Genomic DNA, 17,011 nt, shown 5'->3' with positions numbered 1-17,011 from the left:
TTGACTGGTTTTGTCCCTCATCCTAATTTGTTCAAGAATACTGGAAGTCATCCATGGCTCTGTACGTTGTTTAATGCGAACCGTCTTTCTTGGGGCAACATTGTCAATAATGCCAGTCAGAATTGATCTAAAATTAGACCAGGCTGTGTTGACACAGTTACTGGTAAGGACAGAGGACCAGTCAGCATTATCAAGAAGGCTAGTGTACATATCGACATTGTAGTTTTTCATGGACCTTAGATTTACAGTGTTATGACAAGAGAAAACATTCTTCACACCTTTCCTTGAGCAAAAAATCAAAAAGTGATCGCTTAAACCAATGGGTATTACCCCACTTTGACAAACTTTTGTGGTGTCGCTACAAAGAATGTGGTCGATTAAGGTTGATGATAGCGACCCTGACCGTGTGCGACCAACTCTGGTAACCTCCTTGATAAGTTGGTTAAAGCCAGTAGATTTGCAGGTGTGAAGGTATTTTTTTGTCTTAGGATTAGGTATAGCCGGATCAAGGAGATTGAAATTGGTATCTCCCAAGATGTATGTTTCTTGGGTAACACATAACGAGAGAACGTGATCAAAGAGTTCAACAAAATCTGTCTGATCGGGTGGTTCTGTAGATACAACCTATTAAAATAGGTTTTGTTTTAGGTAGTAAGATATCTATCCAGACCCCTTCCAGACCGTCAACCTCAAGGTCATCACGTGTGTTAAAAGCAATATCAGACCTCACATATATGCAAACCCCCCCTCCCTCACGGTTACGATCTTTGCGAATAGGAATATATCCGTCAATGTTAATTTCCGAGTCTGTAAATGTTTCATCCAACCAAGTTTCTGAAAATGACATTATAGCGATATTAGTTTGCTGTGTTATTATCTTAATTTCTGAAAGTTTAGGAAATAATGATCTAGTGTTCAAATGAATGAAGTTCAATCCTTTGCGGTTTAGGCAGCTAAAGTCAACTTCAGCGATAGGTGGCAGATCTAAAGCACATGTCATATCCTCAAATGTCTCTGGTTCAAATTCGCACTCGTCATCACCACAGTTATAAAAAGGTAAGCTCTGAATCGAACAGAAGACACATATATAAGAGAAGGAGGACTGTTCTTGAACTAGTCGATTGTAATCTTGATCAGACATTGTACCAGTGCAGCGACTATGGGTCCAGTTAATACATAAATCGCAGCTGATGGCTTTGCTACGTCCAGTAATGCCTTTGCCACAAACAGTGCATGGGGTTTTAGATTTATACACAGGTTTTCTGGCAAGTTTACCAAGGGCCGAGGGCTCTGGGCCAGGGTTGGGGCAAATGTCTCCTGATTTGAGAATCTCCTCTTGAAAGGTTGCAGATGTGTTATAATAGAGAACTCTGGATTTCAGAAAATGACTATGTTTCCATACAGTTCGACCATAGAAATCACAAGAACTAGCAGTAGATTCCAATGCAGTAACATGGTGTTCGCTCATGCATAAGCCTATCAAGGCCAACACAAGCAGTACTTTGGTCAGTAGCATGGTCACAGGATCAATATCTCATTGTTGACAGTTGAGATGATATAAAAGCCAAATTGATTGGTTTGGTTCAGGTAAAGCTGAATACCACTATGTCCAACTATGACAAGACTGCAGAATTTGGATATTATAACTTGTCCAGAATAATCACAAAAAGTAGATGAAAAAGCACCAAAATGATACAAGTCTGAGAGTTGCACTTTCAAACACTGCAAAGTATAGGTGAATAGTGATTCTCTGAGACAGTTCGGTGTCAATCCATTTTCAAAAACAGTGAAATTAAGCAAAGAAAGTCAGAGCTCTGATGGTAGCCTGCCTAACACACAGTCCCAGGCAAAAAAAAAAAAAAAAAAAAAAAAGGTTTGGAAAGTCGACATTGGGTAATTTGTGTGATCGGAAATAACAATTACTGCGTCATACGTCAAGCAAGAGATAGAATGGAAGAGAGATGGAGAGACAGAATGGAAGAGAGATGGAGAGACAGAATGGAAGAGAGATGGAGAGACAGAATGGAAGCAGTGGCGTAGATTTCTTTTCGCCATTGGGGGGGGGGAGGGGGTAGAAAAAATTATGGAAGAGAGATGGAGAGAGAGAGAGGAGACGGGAAGAAAGAAAGAAAGAAAGAAAGAAACAAACAAAGAAACAAAGAAAGAAAGAAAGAAAGAAAGAAAAAAAAAGAAAGAAACAAAAAAAGAAAGAAAGAAAGAAAGAAAGAAAAAAGAAAGAAAGAAAGAAAGAAAGACGGAAAGAAAGAAAAAAGAAAGAAAGAAAGAAAGAAAGAAAGAAAGAAAGAAAGAAAGAAAGAAAGAAAGAAAGAAAGAAAGAAAGAAAGAAAGAAAGAAAGAAAGAAAGAAAGAAAGAAAGAAAGAAAGAAAGAAATAAAGACAGAAAGAAAGAAAGACGAAAGAAAGAAAGAAAGAAAGAAAGAAAGAAAGAAGGAAAGAAAGAAAGAAAGAAAGAAAGAAAAAAGAAAGAAAGAAAAAAGAAAAAGAAAGAAAGAAAGACAGAAAGAAAGAAAGACGAAAGACAGAAAGACAGAAAGACAGAAAGAAAGAAAATGGATATTGAATATTTACAAATGAGACAAAAATAAGAAAAAAAAAGAAAGAAAGAAAGAAATTAAATAGAGATTGATATTTCTATTGAATATTTGCAAATTGAGACAAAAATTGAAGGAGCGGAAGAAATAAGAGACCGAACTTTTTATATTAAAAGCAGAAGGGGTTATTAACATATGAGCAGAGATAAGAAGATGTCTCATCTGATAAGATTAAGAGTTATGTTAAAATGTTATTAATAATTATTATAATCGTTGACTTGAAATGAATTCATTTCAAAAAGAGTATTTGGCGTCTGTGATCCACATCCAGACTTACCATCGATTCACTACTTCAAAACAGATTTAAATCATTTGATTATCATCATCGATAACACAAGCATATAATTTTATAATACTTCGATAACAATACCCCCGATCATTATTACACTTAACCAACACAATCGAAAAGAAAGCACATAATTGCGATTAAAAATTAATCGTTAGTCGTTCGTTAAACGTTTTACATGGCATTAAAATTACAGACATCTACTTGTTCGAAATACCACTTGTTCGAAACGAGTTACCCAGTAATCGCTATTAATCGAATTGACACACAGTCGAACAAGTAAAGTGTCGGACTAATGGATTTATACGAAAATTACTTCTTGTTAGGGTACCATGTTGATTTTCTTTCTTTGAATGTCTTACTATTTCTTCCACCTCATTTACACCGAACAAGCGATCAAATTCCTGTAATCTTATTTCATTGTTATTTGAAGAAGGCATTATTTTGAATGTCGCCGTTAGAACTGGGATAAAATAGTGGTCACTTAAAGAGCAATTTATTGTATTGTTCTTTATAGATTTGGCTGTTGATTCGAGAGTACTCAACTATTCGTATGAATGCAATATTTATTTAACTTTATTGTTAATTTTAATATTTGATGTGTAATACTATTATGAATATCTCGAGTTGAAAAGATTTTATTTTAGTCAGTGGGTGATCACTAGATTGGTGTCAAAATCGATGGATAGAGGATGGCGTTGACTCGATCGGTCGACATTCGTAGACATATAGAATTAATACCATATGTCAGTCATTTTTGTTTACAGTTGGCTGATTCATTCAAACGATATGTCACATTCTCCAAATTGTAGGCCTATTTTGTACTATAGTTTTTGTATATAGTTGTTTAGTTTGACACGTTAACTTTTAATTTTGAGCTTGTCATACACGTCATTTGTCAAAACGGTTTTTTAACTAGTTCCTATACGGTGTCTGATCTCCGCCAAATTCCGGCCCCTTTTATTATTGATTCCCCAAGTTTTTTATTTCCCCCTTTCTGCAAATACTTTCCCTCCTTTTGCAAATAGTGCCCGCTTTTTACTTTCCCCGTTTTGCAAATAGTTTTTCCTTTTAACTTTCCCCCTTTCTGCAATTATTTGCCCCCCCCCCCTTTTTCAAATAGTTTCCCCTTTTTACTTTTCTCCTTTTTGCAGATAGTTCCCCTTTTTTACTTCCCCTTTTTGCAAATAGTTTCCCTATTTTTGCAAATACATATACTTGACATTTTAGTGTGAATATTTTTTCGCGAAGTGCAAGACTTTGTAGGACACAAAAACATTCACATTTTTGTTTGCTTGTTGTTTAATATTTTATTTTGTTTGATTTAAAAACAACGATTTCTTTATACCTTGGTTGTATAAATAAGGTACATATAAGGTATCAAATTTGATAAGATGGCCTTCTCACTTTAAAAAATGAATAGGTTCTTGTCAAAAATGAAAGATTTTCTTATCAAAAATGACCAAAAATTAAATTTGAATAGTCTATCTTGTCAAAGGGGGGGGGCTTAACAGAATCTCGTCAAAATGAGTATTCTTCTTGTCAAGTAATGAGTTCTATAGATCGTGTCTGATAATAAATGAGTAGGGGTTCTATTTGAAAAATGAATATCGTACATGTACGAAATTAGAGTTTGTAAAACGCATTAACAACGCATTAGTTGAACACTCACCGTTTAAGAATTGCAATATTGATTCATGCTGTCATAATAGTCATGTTAGATTTAATTCAATTCCAATTAACCACACACCACTATACTATCAGTACAACAATAAAGATGCTCTTTTTCTACTCAAAAATTACACAATTTGCCGCTTTTATCGACTGTTTAGTGCCAGAAGTGTGTAAGTGCAATAGCTGCCATGTGTAGATGAATATAATATACTGTTTGTAAACTGCCAAATTTTCACAGGGCAGCTATTGCACTTACCCACTTCTGGCACTGAGCAGACGAAATTTCAAAAAGTAACACTTTTCTCGCGTTATCTCGTGACCGGCGATTCGTGTTCCCGTCAACCCACGACATGTCACATCGCTAAGTAATTAACATTGATCAATTTACCAAGATTTTTGTCACTTATTTACCAATCTTTATACACAAGTTAATTGCATTTTGCTAGGAGTATAACAAACTTAATAAGGCGAGTAATGATGTCAGCTAGATTTCTATGAGAATTTAATTTGCTAGTTTTGTGTCTTATTAAATTTGCTTTTCTATTTAATAATTATAGAGAGAGTCTAATGGAAAAAGAGCGTTATGGATTGGTGATGAATTCCGATTTTTTTGAGGTGATACATTATGTTAACGATATTCGTGATTTAAATTTAAGTTACTAAAGCACCAGATTCAAATGATAGCAATGAGGCTTTTCCACTTAAAATCCATCCACCCCATGGAAACCATACTACTGGAGTGTGAGTTTCAAATAGGACTATCTGAGGGGCTCCATTTTGAAGTCTGCACATGTGGAAGATTAATGACATGTCCTCAACAGTGGCGTAGTCGGGGGATGGGGGAGGGGGGGGGGGCAAATGGGGAAGGTAGCTGTCCACCTATCTCCTATCTCTTGCCCTGGGATGTTGGCCACCCTGATATGTAAGAATTTTAGCCTTTTTGTACTTTTTAGCCCATATTGTTTGGTTTGAATGCGACACTAACATGTACAAAAAACAATGCATATAGGATTTATAAAACAGAGCCCAGACGAGAATAAAAATTCCTTTAAAAAGGAATAGGGCGAACAAATGAAAAATTGTCAAGAGAAATGTATTAATGGGTAATCTCCATAGCATTACGGTTTCAGAAAACGTTGTACATCTGACATAGGTTAAATGTTATTTGAAAGTTGACAAAACATTTCGAGAAAAAGCAAGCTATAGGTGAGATGTAAGAAGGCATCTGAAGGTGTTGATGTTACCATGCTTTACGGATATTATATCATTCCAATGGCGCCATCAAGCAGTCAAGTAAGCAAGCAAGCAAACAAACTTGGAATCAAACGAGCAATCGATCAAGCGATCGATAAGCGATCGATTAATCGATCATCCAAACGTTATTCGATAAATCGATCAATATATCAATCATCCAACTCAATTATATTAATTAATCATTTGACCCATCGATATTATGAACAATTTCAATAACATGAAAATGGATTTTGGGTACTCGATGATGGACTGTCGATTGATAAACCGATCAATATATCGGAATTGAATGTTGAAAAATAGAGCTGTGCATGATGTGGCTGAAATCTGTACCTGTGTGCAGCAGATAGCGTTGCTATAGTATCGTTGTACATTCCATTCAGACTGTGTTAACAAGAATGGAGACAGAGAAAAGAAAAGTAAAGAAGAAGGAAAAAAGAAGCAAACTTGGCACAAATTGCAAACCTATAAACTGTTTAACACCAACTAACAATTAAGTGAATTTATTACTGTTACATGGTTGACTGATATCGTGCATATCAATCATAGCAATTAACCGTGTCAGATGCTTAGCCATCCAGGCAGTCAAATTTGGCATCAAATTCCTATTATTATTGGAAGAAGCTGGAGACAATATGGACCACAATAGCCTCATCCCAATGGCATAGTTCAATAACCTCAATTAAACAATCATAGTGAAAATTTGACCTCAAGTTACGGAGTATGAGCTTTTGTACCCAAATTTTCAAAGGTCATTCAATGAATGTACAAATGTATTGGGGTTAAAGAACTGTGCCCTGATAGATGAGCATGTTGTAGATCCAAGTGAGACAATATCAGCGTAGTTTGCTGAACTTGAATTTTGCTTTTCAATTATCGTAGTCAATTGTGCGGCACTCCGACGCATCTTTTACCAAATGGGATTTATTGTCACTTTTTACAATTTTAATGCAACAATTTTATCTGATAAAGTAGGATCGGTTGGTTTTCTTGTAAGTTGGCTTGAAAATGATAAATTATTGCAAAAAATTGTTTGTTTGTTTCATTTCTTTTTGTTTTATATCGTATTGTGTTTTTATATGCATGAACAAATACATTATAGGCCCTATAAACCAAATCGGCATTTTCCGAAAATATATTCAATATAGACAATTTTTGATAATTCTGAATCAAACATACAAACAGACGCACACAAAAATCAAATTCGTTCAGAGTGTGAACTTGAATATCATTCTTTAAGTCTGCTAAAAGTCCGCGCAGGTATAACTACAGATATTTTACACAAGTGTTTGGAAGGGACGTTAAAGTCACAATTAATGAGCAACAGTTTATTCGCGAAATAATACGGTATTTTAGTAGACTGATTTGTCAGATCAGCCTGATCGTTCGCGAGGGAGCAAAGCCTAGTTACTTATAATTTTGTTCCTGTTGGAGTCTGTCCCGATTAACACGATGATATTTTTTCCGAGTTGACAGTCGGCGAGGTTTCACTGTCCCTCTGGTGCCTTTCCGATTTATTTTGCTTGTTCTGAACATACCCATCATATTCGCTTTGAAATCTAAATGACGATAGTTTCTTGATAGTCAAGTGCAGTACTTGTATAGGCCCAATTTTACGCTGTAAATAAAGGTTACCCTTAATTTTCCATTAAGGGCAGATAATTAATGCAGACTTTAACATGTTATAACTTAGACTAATCAATGACAGCTCATTCACTTGATAATACGGTACTTATTAGGCCGATTTACTAGTATTACCCTCCTAATTGACTAGCAAGCCATAATCATAATTTTATGTGCAATAAATAGACACACACATGCATTTCTAATGAGATATAATTAAAAATCATTTCTGTTAATGATAAATGAGAGACAAAATTTTTGCTGTAAACATTTCAATGACAAACAAAAATAAGAAAAAAATAAGTAGACGTCCTATTCTATTGTGTAATATACCACTTGAGCAAGCAATTTCCCATTCCTGTTCATATCAATTCACGCTAAAAAAATACCAATTCTGTGTAAGAGATAAAATAGTTTCTATCTCTACACCTTTTGTGTTTTTGAGGATTGAATGGATATCCTATTGTTTTCTTAATTGTCATTGCATACTGTCTCTTTTCCACACCAATGTCATCCATCAGCCTCAGGGTGCGATCAGATGCGGTTTCAATGTCGTCCCAGCATGCAACGCGTGGACAATGTCGTCCCAGCATGCAACGGACAATTATCATGCAATATGACAAAAAAATAGCTAATTTCTACACATGCATGTTTTTACATTCAAGATGATATTGGTTGCTAGAAGATATTCATCATGACTTTTTTCATTTGAGCTAATAGTTTAGTGAATTGATTTAATTAGACAATGTTTTCAAATAGAGTAGCACCAAAAACTTTTAAAAAGTCGCGTACTTGTTTAACATTTTGGGATAATATGAAAGCAACAGTTTATAGCATGTATGTATAGCTGATCTTTCTGTGTTTACCTTAACAAATGCTATGCCAAAGCATTCGCCTCAAAAATGTCAAAGTCCTGCAAGTAAAGTCATACCGAGTCGTGTCGTTTCTTGTAGTTGCTGGCCGCAGCTTACAATCAGGCCGGATTTACTACAGGGCAAAATGGGCCTGAGCCCAGGGACCAAGATTCATAGCCCCAAATTCGGCATTAAAAAGAAGGAAAGTGGTCAAATTTAGTGAAGCACTGGTTGAAATGAGAAATAAGTTACAGGGATGTAGTTCACTGTGGTTCAACCGTTGGGACGGACACTAAATTTTAGCCAGGCCCAGGGCCCTGTAAAAGGTAAACCCGACCCTGCTGACAATGAGTTCTGGGATAGCATTGATATATTACCTCTATATACGATTATACTTTGTGGGTTTTGGCTCGCTTTTCATGACTAACTTTATCCTCTATCACACCATTGACAGTCATACTTGACTTATGAGCGATTCTTTTCACCAGAACAAAAAATCACCAACGAACAATAAATGTATACATATGTATTATTGCTACATCGCGTGGTATGCGGGGATAAGGGTAATAATCTCGAGTATTGTTAACAATATGCGAGGAATTAAAGCCAGATATTTCCATACAAAATGCGTAGGACTGCAGAATTTTACGACTCTAGAGCAATCAGTATAAATGGTTAATAATAATAATAGGCCTATACGTAGTGCAAAAATCACATTTATTTCTTATTTTTCTCTCTCTAAAAAGCACTCCCAGCCTTAGAGATCCACCGGAATATCATGGTCTTACTAGGCACGTTTGTCCTTATTTGAATACATTTTCTCACACGAATTTTAAAGAAACGGTCATTAAAATGAAAATGTTTAACTTTTTACAAAGATGTGTTGGATATTTTGAATTTAATTTTGTATTGTTGGCCATTGTGGGTAAATTTAATTGTCGTGCAATATAATGTTATGCATATAAAACGTACCTTTTATTTGCTCATTATTCCGGTTAATTGGGTTTAGTAAGAATATCCATTAGCAAAAGTTAATGACTGAAAAGAAAATATTGAAAATTGTAACTATTTGTTACTTATACAGAAAAGTCGTTAATATTGGCAAGTCAATGTGTCAGAATATAGCGATGCAACTTAACACTATGGATTTCATAGAAATGAGTAAACGCCTTATAAAATCTCAACAGCATTTAAGGATACGTGTATGTTAAAGTGAGCAACCTCGACATAATGCCTCAGAAAAAAAACCTTTCGTGACATGACCGAACACTAGGTCACTAGGCAAATGTTTTGGTTTTTTTAGGTATTCTTTCTCAAAGTGCCATTGGGCTTAATTTGTAAATCGATTCATACAGTCATAGTCATACCTAACTCATTTTTGTAAATTTTTCTAACAGTGTAATTTTTTCATTATTTTTTTAATATTCCTCAGTTCAAAATTACACCGTCCTGCTGTCAGACCCGTTAGCTCAGTCGGCAGAGCATGCCCTTTGAATGATGAAGGGTAGTTTATAGCTGATAGCAAGACCAAATAAAAATAATATGTAACATAACAGTTTGTGCGCTCTGCTTTTCCCTGGGCTATTCAACTACGATCATCATAACTATCTTCAGTAGATAGCAATGCGGTGCATATTGTAAAATGTAAAATCTATTCAATATAGGAATAGTCTTATATAGAGAGACCACTATACACTGTAACTTTTGGGCGTGTTAATTAGTGTAACACTTTGGAAATAAGACAAGTGTTAATAAGAAACAAAAAAGGACAAGTTAGGCCAAGTAAAAGAAAAAACATGTTTCACGTCCGGGTTTTTGGAAAAAAAGGAGGAAGAGGCGGATTTTTTTCTATTTTCTTTATCGCAAAATCGGTGAAAATACCCGATGATTAGAACTGTTTTAGCGAATACAATAATGCCTGGAAAAAAGATGAGGTATCTTTTTATTCGATAGGGTCCCTCGACTTATCACAAAACCTTCCAAAAGTGTTCCTTGTATATATTAGCAAGCCCATAGAAAGCATATCTACTCCCTAGACATATTGTTTGAAAAGTTAAAACTGAATTTCAAAAAATAAAAATATAATTGAAGAAACCTCCAATAAGGAAGCGGAAGGGACGTGAAACATGTTTATTTTTTTATTTGGCCTTATAGCCCTATTTCATTAAAGAGTTTGCTATAGCGAGATAAAAAAACAAACCATCAATTCAAAATAGCATTTCTATTACTTCATCCACCCGACGTGATTGACCAATAGATTTTACTCGTAGAACTTAAAATAAATGGTACAAATGCACTTTTCAAGTATTTTTAAAAGAGTCATTAAAACAAGTAATATATTTTGTTTGGAATCAGTGGGATAACAATAATAATCCAAAGCAATATATACAGATTTGTGAGTACACAGCAACAAAGCCATTAAAAACAATCATTAATTTCAAAATATTCATTATGGCTCCCTAAGCATGCTAAGTGTGAGAGCAATAACATCATTTATTATCTAAATAGTCATTACGGATCCCAATAAGTGTGCAATGTGGGTCGATCAACCTTCTGAAATGAGCACAAAGTCGCCAAAGTTGTTTTTGAGATATGAGCAACCTGCCGATTGGCCACAATGAATATTGTGTCCAATTTTGAACCAATCAAGGAGAGCAAAGAGATTCATTTGGTAGGATTGTTGAGATCATAAACTGGTTAATTATGTTAGCCAAATCCAATAAATATTACTCACGGAACTGAGCTTTCTCAAGAAGAGTCTTCAGAAAAAAGGGGAAGAACTCACTTAACCGCGACGAGGGTGCGTACTTTCTAGATCATGTATATGACCCACTGCTTAAATCAACATCACTTCCGGGTAACGAGGATGCGTCTATAGCAACCAAGTTTCGCGGGAAAAGCAGTGGACCAGTTCATCTGTGATCAAGCCATCAGCCAAGATGGCGAAAGCTCAGTTCCGTGAGTAATATTTATTGGATTTGGCTAACATAATTAACCAGTTTACAATCAAGGAGAGATCATCTGCAAATGCAAGTTGGACTCTATAGTTTAAAGCGTAGTCATGATTGGTAATTGAAATGAGCATTTCAAGTTATCAACCAATCAGAAATGCTGTTAGATGACCAGTTGTGTCCAGGGGGTTAATACTCTCCACACGGGTGCAGTAGCGTAGCCAGCGGGGGGCAGGGGGGGGCAGAGTGCCCCCCCTGACAAAAAATGAAAGAAAAAGTGCCCCTCTGACCAAAGGGCAAAGGAAAAGAAAAAGGGCAAGGAGCCCCTTTTGCATCAAAATTCACCCCGATCATGGGCCCAAATAGTGTAAAATACAAAAATATTGCGCGCTGTGCGCGCACATTGTCACAATATAGCAATTTTCGTCTCGATGATGGGCAAAAATAGTGTCAAATTCCAATTTTTTGCGCGCTACGCGCGCATATCGCCCGTAATAAAGCCTTTTTTGGAAGCTCGAAAACATGTACAGTCTCTCTAAAAACAACAATTTCATGTTGCAACTGCAATTCTTTTCAGCTGTGCCCCTGAATTTTTTTTTGCCCCCCCTGACCAAGAAAGCTGGCTACGCCCCTGCACGGGTGTCGACTGCTGACGACATTTTCATTTTTTTTGAAGTTCAACATTTTCAGAAATGTACACTCCCATAACCATATTTAGAATCAACATGACAAATGCATTAAAACGAGTACCAACAAGCCTAGTATTGGTTGATTGGTTCAGTACATGGTGGTTGTGATAGCTCTTGATAATTTGAGAAAATTGTGACTTTTGTGTTTTTTGTTTACGTGGCCAATACGCAATGTTTTCAGCTATAACTAATATATTTTCTATCCCATTTTGATGTCATTTTGCATCAAATTAAAGCCACCAAAGTTATGAAAATCTGACAACTGACTTTTCACGACTTTATCCACATTTTACCATCGTGTAATCTACCATGTATGCTATATCTGAACTCATTAAAGGCCTACACAAATGACAAATGGCAATCGGAATCCACCTTTACCCTCCCCGTCAAGTCTTTAAGCCTAATTAACGCCATCACCTGCACAAGTTGTATGTAGATCTAGCCAAGCGAATCCCCACGTTTCCAACTTTTTACTATCATATTAATATACATTATCTTCCTTTTGTATGTTTTTAACCTTGGGACAAAGTTATTCTTTTTTAATGACAAAATGCCAATTTCCTATTTTTTGTAACCCTTGCCTTGCGGTACCAGCTAAGTGTCAATAACAAGAAACTTTTGTAAATATTTTTCGGAATTATTTTTTAAATTTTGTAATGCATTCCACATTAAAATGCAAACACGACCTGATGATGTAGTGTTATGTATTCCAAGTACAGTGGTTCTTTAAAAATATTTTGTTCTGTTTGTTTGTTTATTTGTATGTTTTTTTGTTTGGGTGTGTGTGCTTATTTTGTCCGTACGGCATGTCAACACTTACATATCTTAATAGTAAACTGTATTCAATTCTTTCTTATTTGTTTGTTTCTTGTTTTTTTTTCTAAATGCTAACTAATATGTATTGATGTTGACCAGCAATTTATTTTGACTTTAAAAAATAAACGAAATAATGATGAAGTTCAACACACTTTCAAACAAAATACTTCCAATACCTAGAAAAATTAATTATTTATATTAAACAGAAATGTTCACCATTTAATAATTGTTTGTGTTGGTTATAGAGAGAGAAAAGGGCGAATATCGTGAGTCATCCTGGGGTGGGGCATGATTCGTGGCACCGGGCCTGGGGCACAAGCTATTTTTTCGGCAATTTCTCTGTGGGATTTTCTAAATTTTTTGTTCTATTCAAAACGTTGTATTAAATAACATTTAAATTTCGGGTTATTATAAGGACATGAAAATATATTTAAAAAATAATATGAAAAACACAGCAACAACATTGTAAAAATGTCGTCAAAATATTTTGTCAACTCTTTAATAAAATTATGTTAAAATGTTTTGCTTCTAGTTTTCAAAAATGTTTAAAAAAATATTACAAGGTTTATAAACAAGGTTTATAAATGTATAAACAAGGTTTATACCCTTTATATAACTCGACAATCAATCCTTTTCTGTAAACGGTTTGTATTTGCTATCTACCGTAGATAGCATCGACAAGACGCGAAACGTGAAATTATAGCTTCTTACCCGGCGACAATTCCGGCAACTCTGCCTTAGCAGGCAGGTGAATACAGTATAGCTTGGTATTTATTTGTTAACAGTGTCTTGCAATAATAGACATGTCTTCAACAATAGACAACTTTAAAAAAATAATGTCTTGGCTGATCATGCTGACATAGACATGTCCAATCGAGACATGTCTGGGGACATGTCATACAACAAGTCATACCTGGCCAAAAGACACAAGACAACCGACTTCAATTGATTATGTCTTACATTTTAGACGTGTCTTGCATGGTGGTGTGACTTCATTGAGTCTTAAATTTACAGAGGTCTTACGTGAAAAAAAAAAGACTTTACGTCTCACTGCAACCGGGGTGGGGTTCTTGGTGAGCTAAAATAGGATCATAAAACGTGTAGCCTAAATATAACATTTTGAAGCTTAATAAATTGAACAAATTTATGCGAAGCGCGTCTATATTTGCTTTCTTAAAAACCTGAAATGGTCAAATATGAGATTAATTTCGTCAAAATCACATGCACACAGGCGTTTTTCTTTTCTTTTTCTCCAATTTCTCTTCTCTTTTCTTTGATACGCAGGGCGTGCGCCCGTTAAAAAGGGCTGAATATATGCTACTGATTTGCAAGACATTATTGCTATAAAATATTTAAGACACGATTTTTACGCCGCCACTTTCATGTACAAATTATCCCCAATGTATTATTAAAAGCAGGTCCACTGCATGCAGCAGACCATTATTTTTATGACACTGACAAAATCTTCCAAACTTATTTTTTTCCATGACATTAAACATTAAGTGAACCAAGAACACCATTCCTACCCACATCATTAATTTCCCGTTGGTTGACAATTCAGGACAATTGGAAGACAATAATATATTTTATTCCATTATATTTGATTGCAATAGATAATTATGTGTTGGAGACAAGTTTCATATAATTGGACATATACTGGAGCCTAGAGATAAGTCGTATGATTAGCAGAGTCAAGGTTTCGTGGCATTTTGATTAATGTGTTGTGTTAATCCAATTATTACAATTCAAATTGACAAACTTTTGAAATTCTTTATGATATAGCAGAATATGTGTACCGTATATCCCTGCAAGAAAATGCACGTTTTTTTTCAAAATTGTGTGTCCCTTTTAAGGGATGGGGTATAAGCGTTTGGACAGTATTTATTGTGGGACATTTATACAGTACATCAGACATATCGAATTGCATTCTGAATACGAAGAATGTCCTTCTGATATCAAATAATTATGATTTTTTAGAAATTCGCAATGTAATACACATTTTATGGTAAATGATTAAACATTGATATTTTTATATTTAACAGTAGTCGAAGTAAACTTTATAAATCTGATGATATGTACTTAAAGTGTATGTAGGTGGGATGAAAAGCCGACGATCAATTGGAAATTTTGACCTTTCATATTGAAGATATGGATTTTTTCCCCAAAACACCAAAAAAATTAGGTCTTTTTCGGAATAAAATCCATATCTTCAATATAATAGGTCAAAATTTTCAATTAATCGTCGGCTTTTCCTCCCAGCTACATTCACTTTAAGAATATATCATTAGATTTATAAAATTTACTTCGAGGACTGTTATATATCAAAATGTGAAAAATATCAAATTTTAATAATTTGTCATAAAATTTGTATTATATCGTGAATTTCAAAAATGAACATCCATATGTCTGATGTGCTCTCATGTCCCACAAAAAATACTGTCGAAACGCTCAAAACGCTCGTTCCAGATCCCTTAAGGTTAGCAACTATTTTAAACGGTTGCGATTTGGTAGTTCACAGCATCTTGCGAATGGTAGTGAGCATTGGCAAATATTGCATTGATCATTTCATAGCGAGTGTGTAGAAGAATTCAAATATCACAGATATACTTTTGTAGGTCCTGTGGTTCTTGAGTTATGTTGTAAAGAGGGCTGAAACAACAACACTTTTGTAAAATGTACATAACTCTTTAACAACAATAAATCAAGCGCATTTTAAAAGTATATGATTTGTAGAATGAACTTTTGCAAACATCAAAGTGTTATTTTTTAATAATATATTGATTTAAATAATCAAAATCGATTTTTTTTGCTGCTTCGACCAACACTGCGTCATGTACCCTTAAAACACTGTCATGTACTGCAAAAATAAATATATTTAAACATGATAGTGTGTATTTAGAGCAACACTTAATAAACACGCAAGCGTTTATTAACAATGATTCAGTTTTGTTATTATTTTTTATTTAGTGTCAATGAACATGTTGTTTATTTTACACATTATATAATATCGCTTTTATAAACAAATGTTTATTAACAATTATTCAGCATGTTGTTAACATAACTTATTTATAGTGTCAACAAAGGTAAACATTATACACTGCAAAAATAGTGTTTAAAAATCAAACACCTTTCTAAACACAATTTTGCCTTCAATTTGTAAACACGTTTAGAAGCTAAATGGTGTTCAATTTCTAAACATCTGACATCAATATTCTAAACATAACGTTTCTAAACACATTCTTGCCTTCACTTTCTAAATATATTTTAGGTGTTTATTAAGTGTTGTTCTAAATGCACGCTATATCATGTTTAAATATAAACATTTGTTTTTGCAGTGTGGTATCATATATGTTCAGGTTTCCATGGAAACCGTAGGGTATAAACAAATAAGCTGGATATGACAGCTTTTTTTGTGTTACCATGATTACTGACTTTTTGACTAGTTTTGGGAGTGATATGCTGACAGAAATTAATGACAGATAATTTGACCACGTAACGGTGGTGAACTTGGTCTAATAGTTATGTTATTTAACTCTTTTAAAAATCTTTGGAAGATAATTAACGCACATGACGTATTGAATATGTCTATCTGGTTTGACATATGCCAATCAATCGCCTTGCTCATATCTGAGACGAATACCTATTGCTGCCGACCCCAGGAATTGGAAGAAAACATTGACATACATATTACGGATACCATATTTTTACTTTCGCTTATGTTTTTTGTTTGGCAATATCCCTCTCAAAGAAAAAAAAAACCCTGCAGTATATTGGATGTCGTACCGTCTTTTTGCCAGCTAAAGGCTGGCTATTTGAGTCGGAGAGCGGCTTTGTGGACATAAAATATTATAGAGTACTAGTATTGGTTTTAAAAGGATTTTGAATGATAAATAAACTCATAACTCAAAAACAAATTTGGCGACTTTGTCTTCATTTGCTTGACCGGGTCACGCTTTAAAAGGATATCAATAAGTTATTATCTATACCATTAGTGTCTAGGTGACACCAAACTGAATTCTAACTGTCTATGCCGCTTGCAGTGAGTTTCCTAAATGTTTGTTTACACTTCTACGTCGACGTGCATCCGAAGAATTACTAGAAGATACACTGCACAACGTAAATCACAGCATGTCGGGATTTTTGTTTGGCTATTAAGCATTTGTGGACATACAGGTTCCAAGATTGAAGAACCACGTCGGTATTTCGGCAAAGTAGTTGTCCCAATCGAGCCATATTAATACTGTAGTTCCCACGG

Source organism: Amphiura filiformis, chromosome 10 (assembly GCF_039555335.1).
Source record: "Amphiura filiformis chromosome 10, Afil_fr2py, whole genome shotgun sequence".
Classification (NCBI taxonomy): Eukaryota; Metazoa; Echinodermata; class Ophiuroidea; order Amphilepidida; family Amphiuridae; genus Amphiura; species Amphiura filiformis.
Note: the sequence above shows the minus strand (reverse complement) of the source record.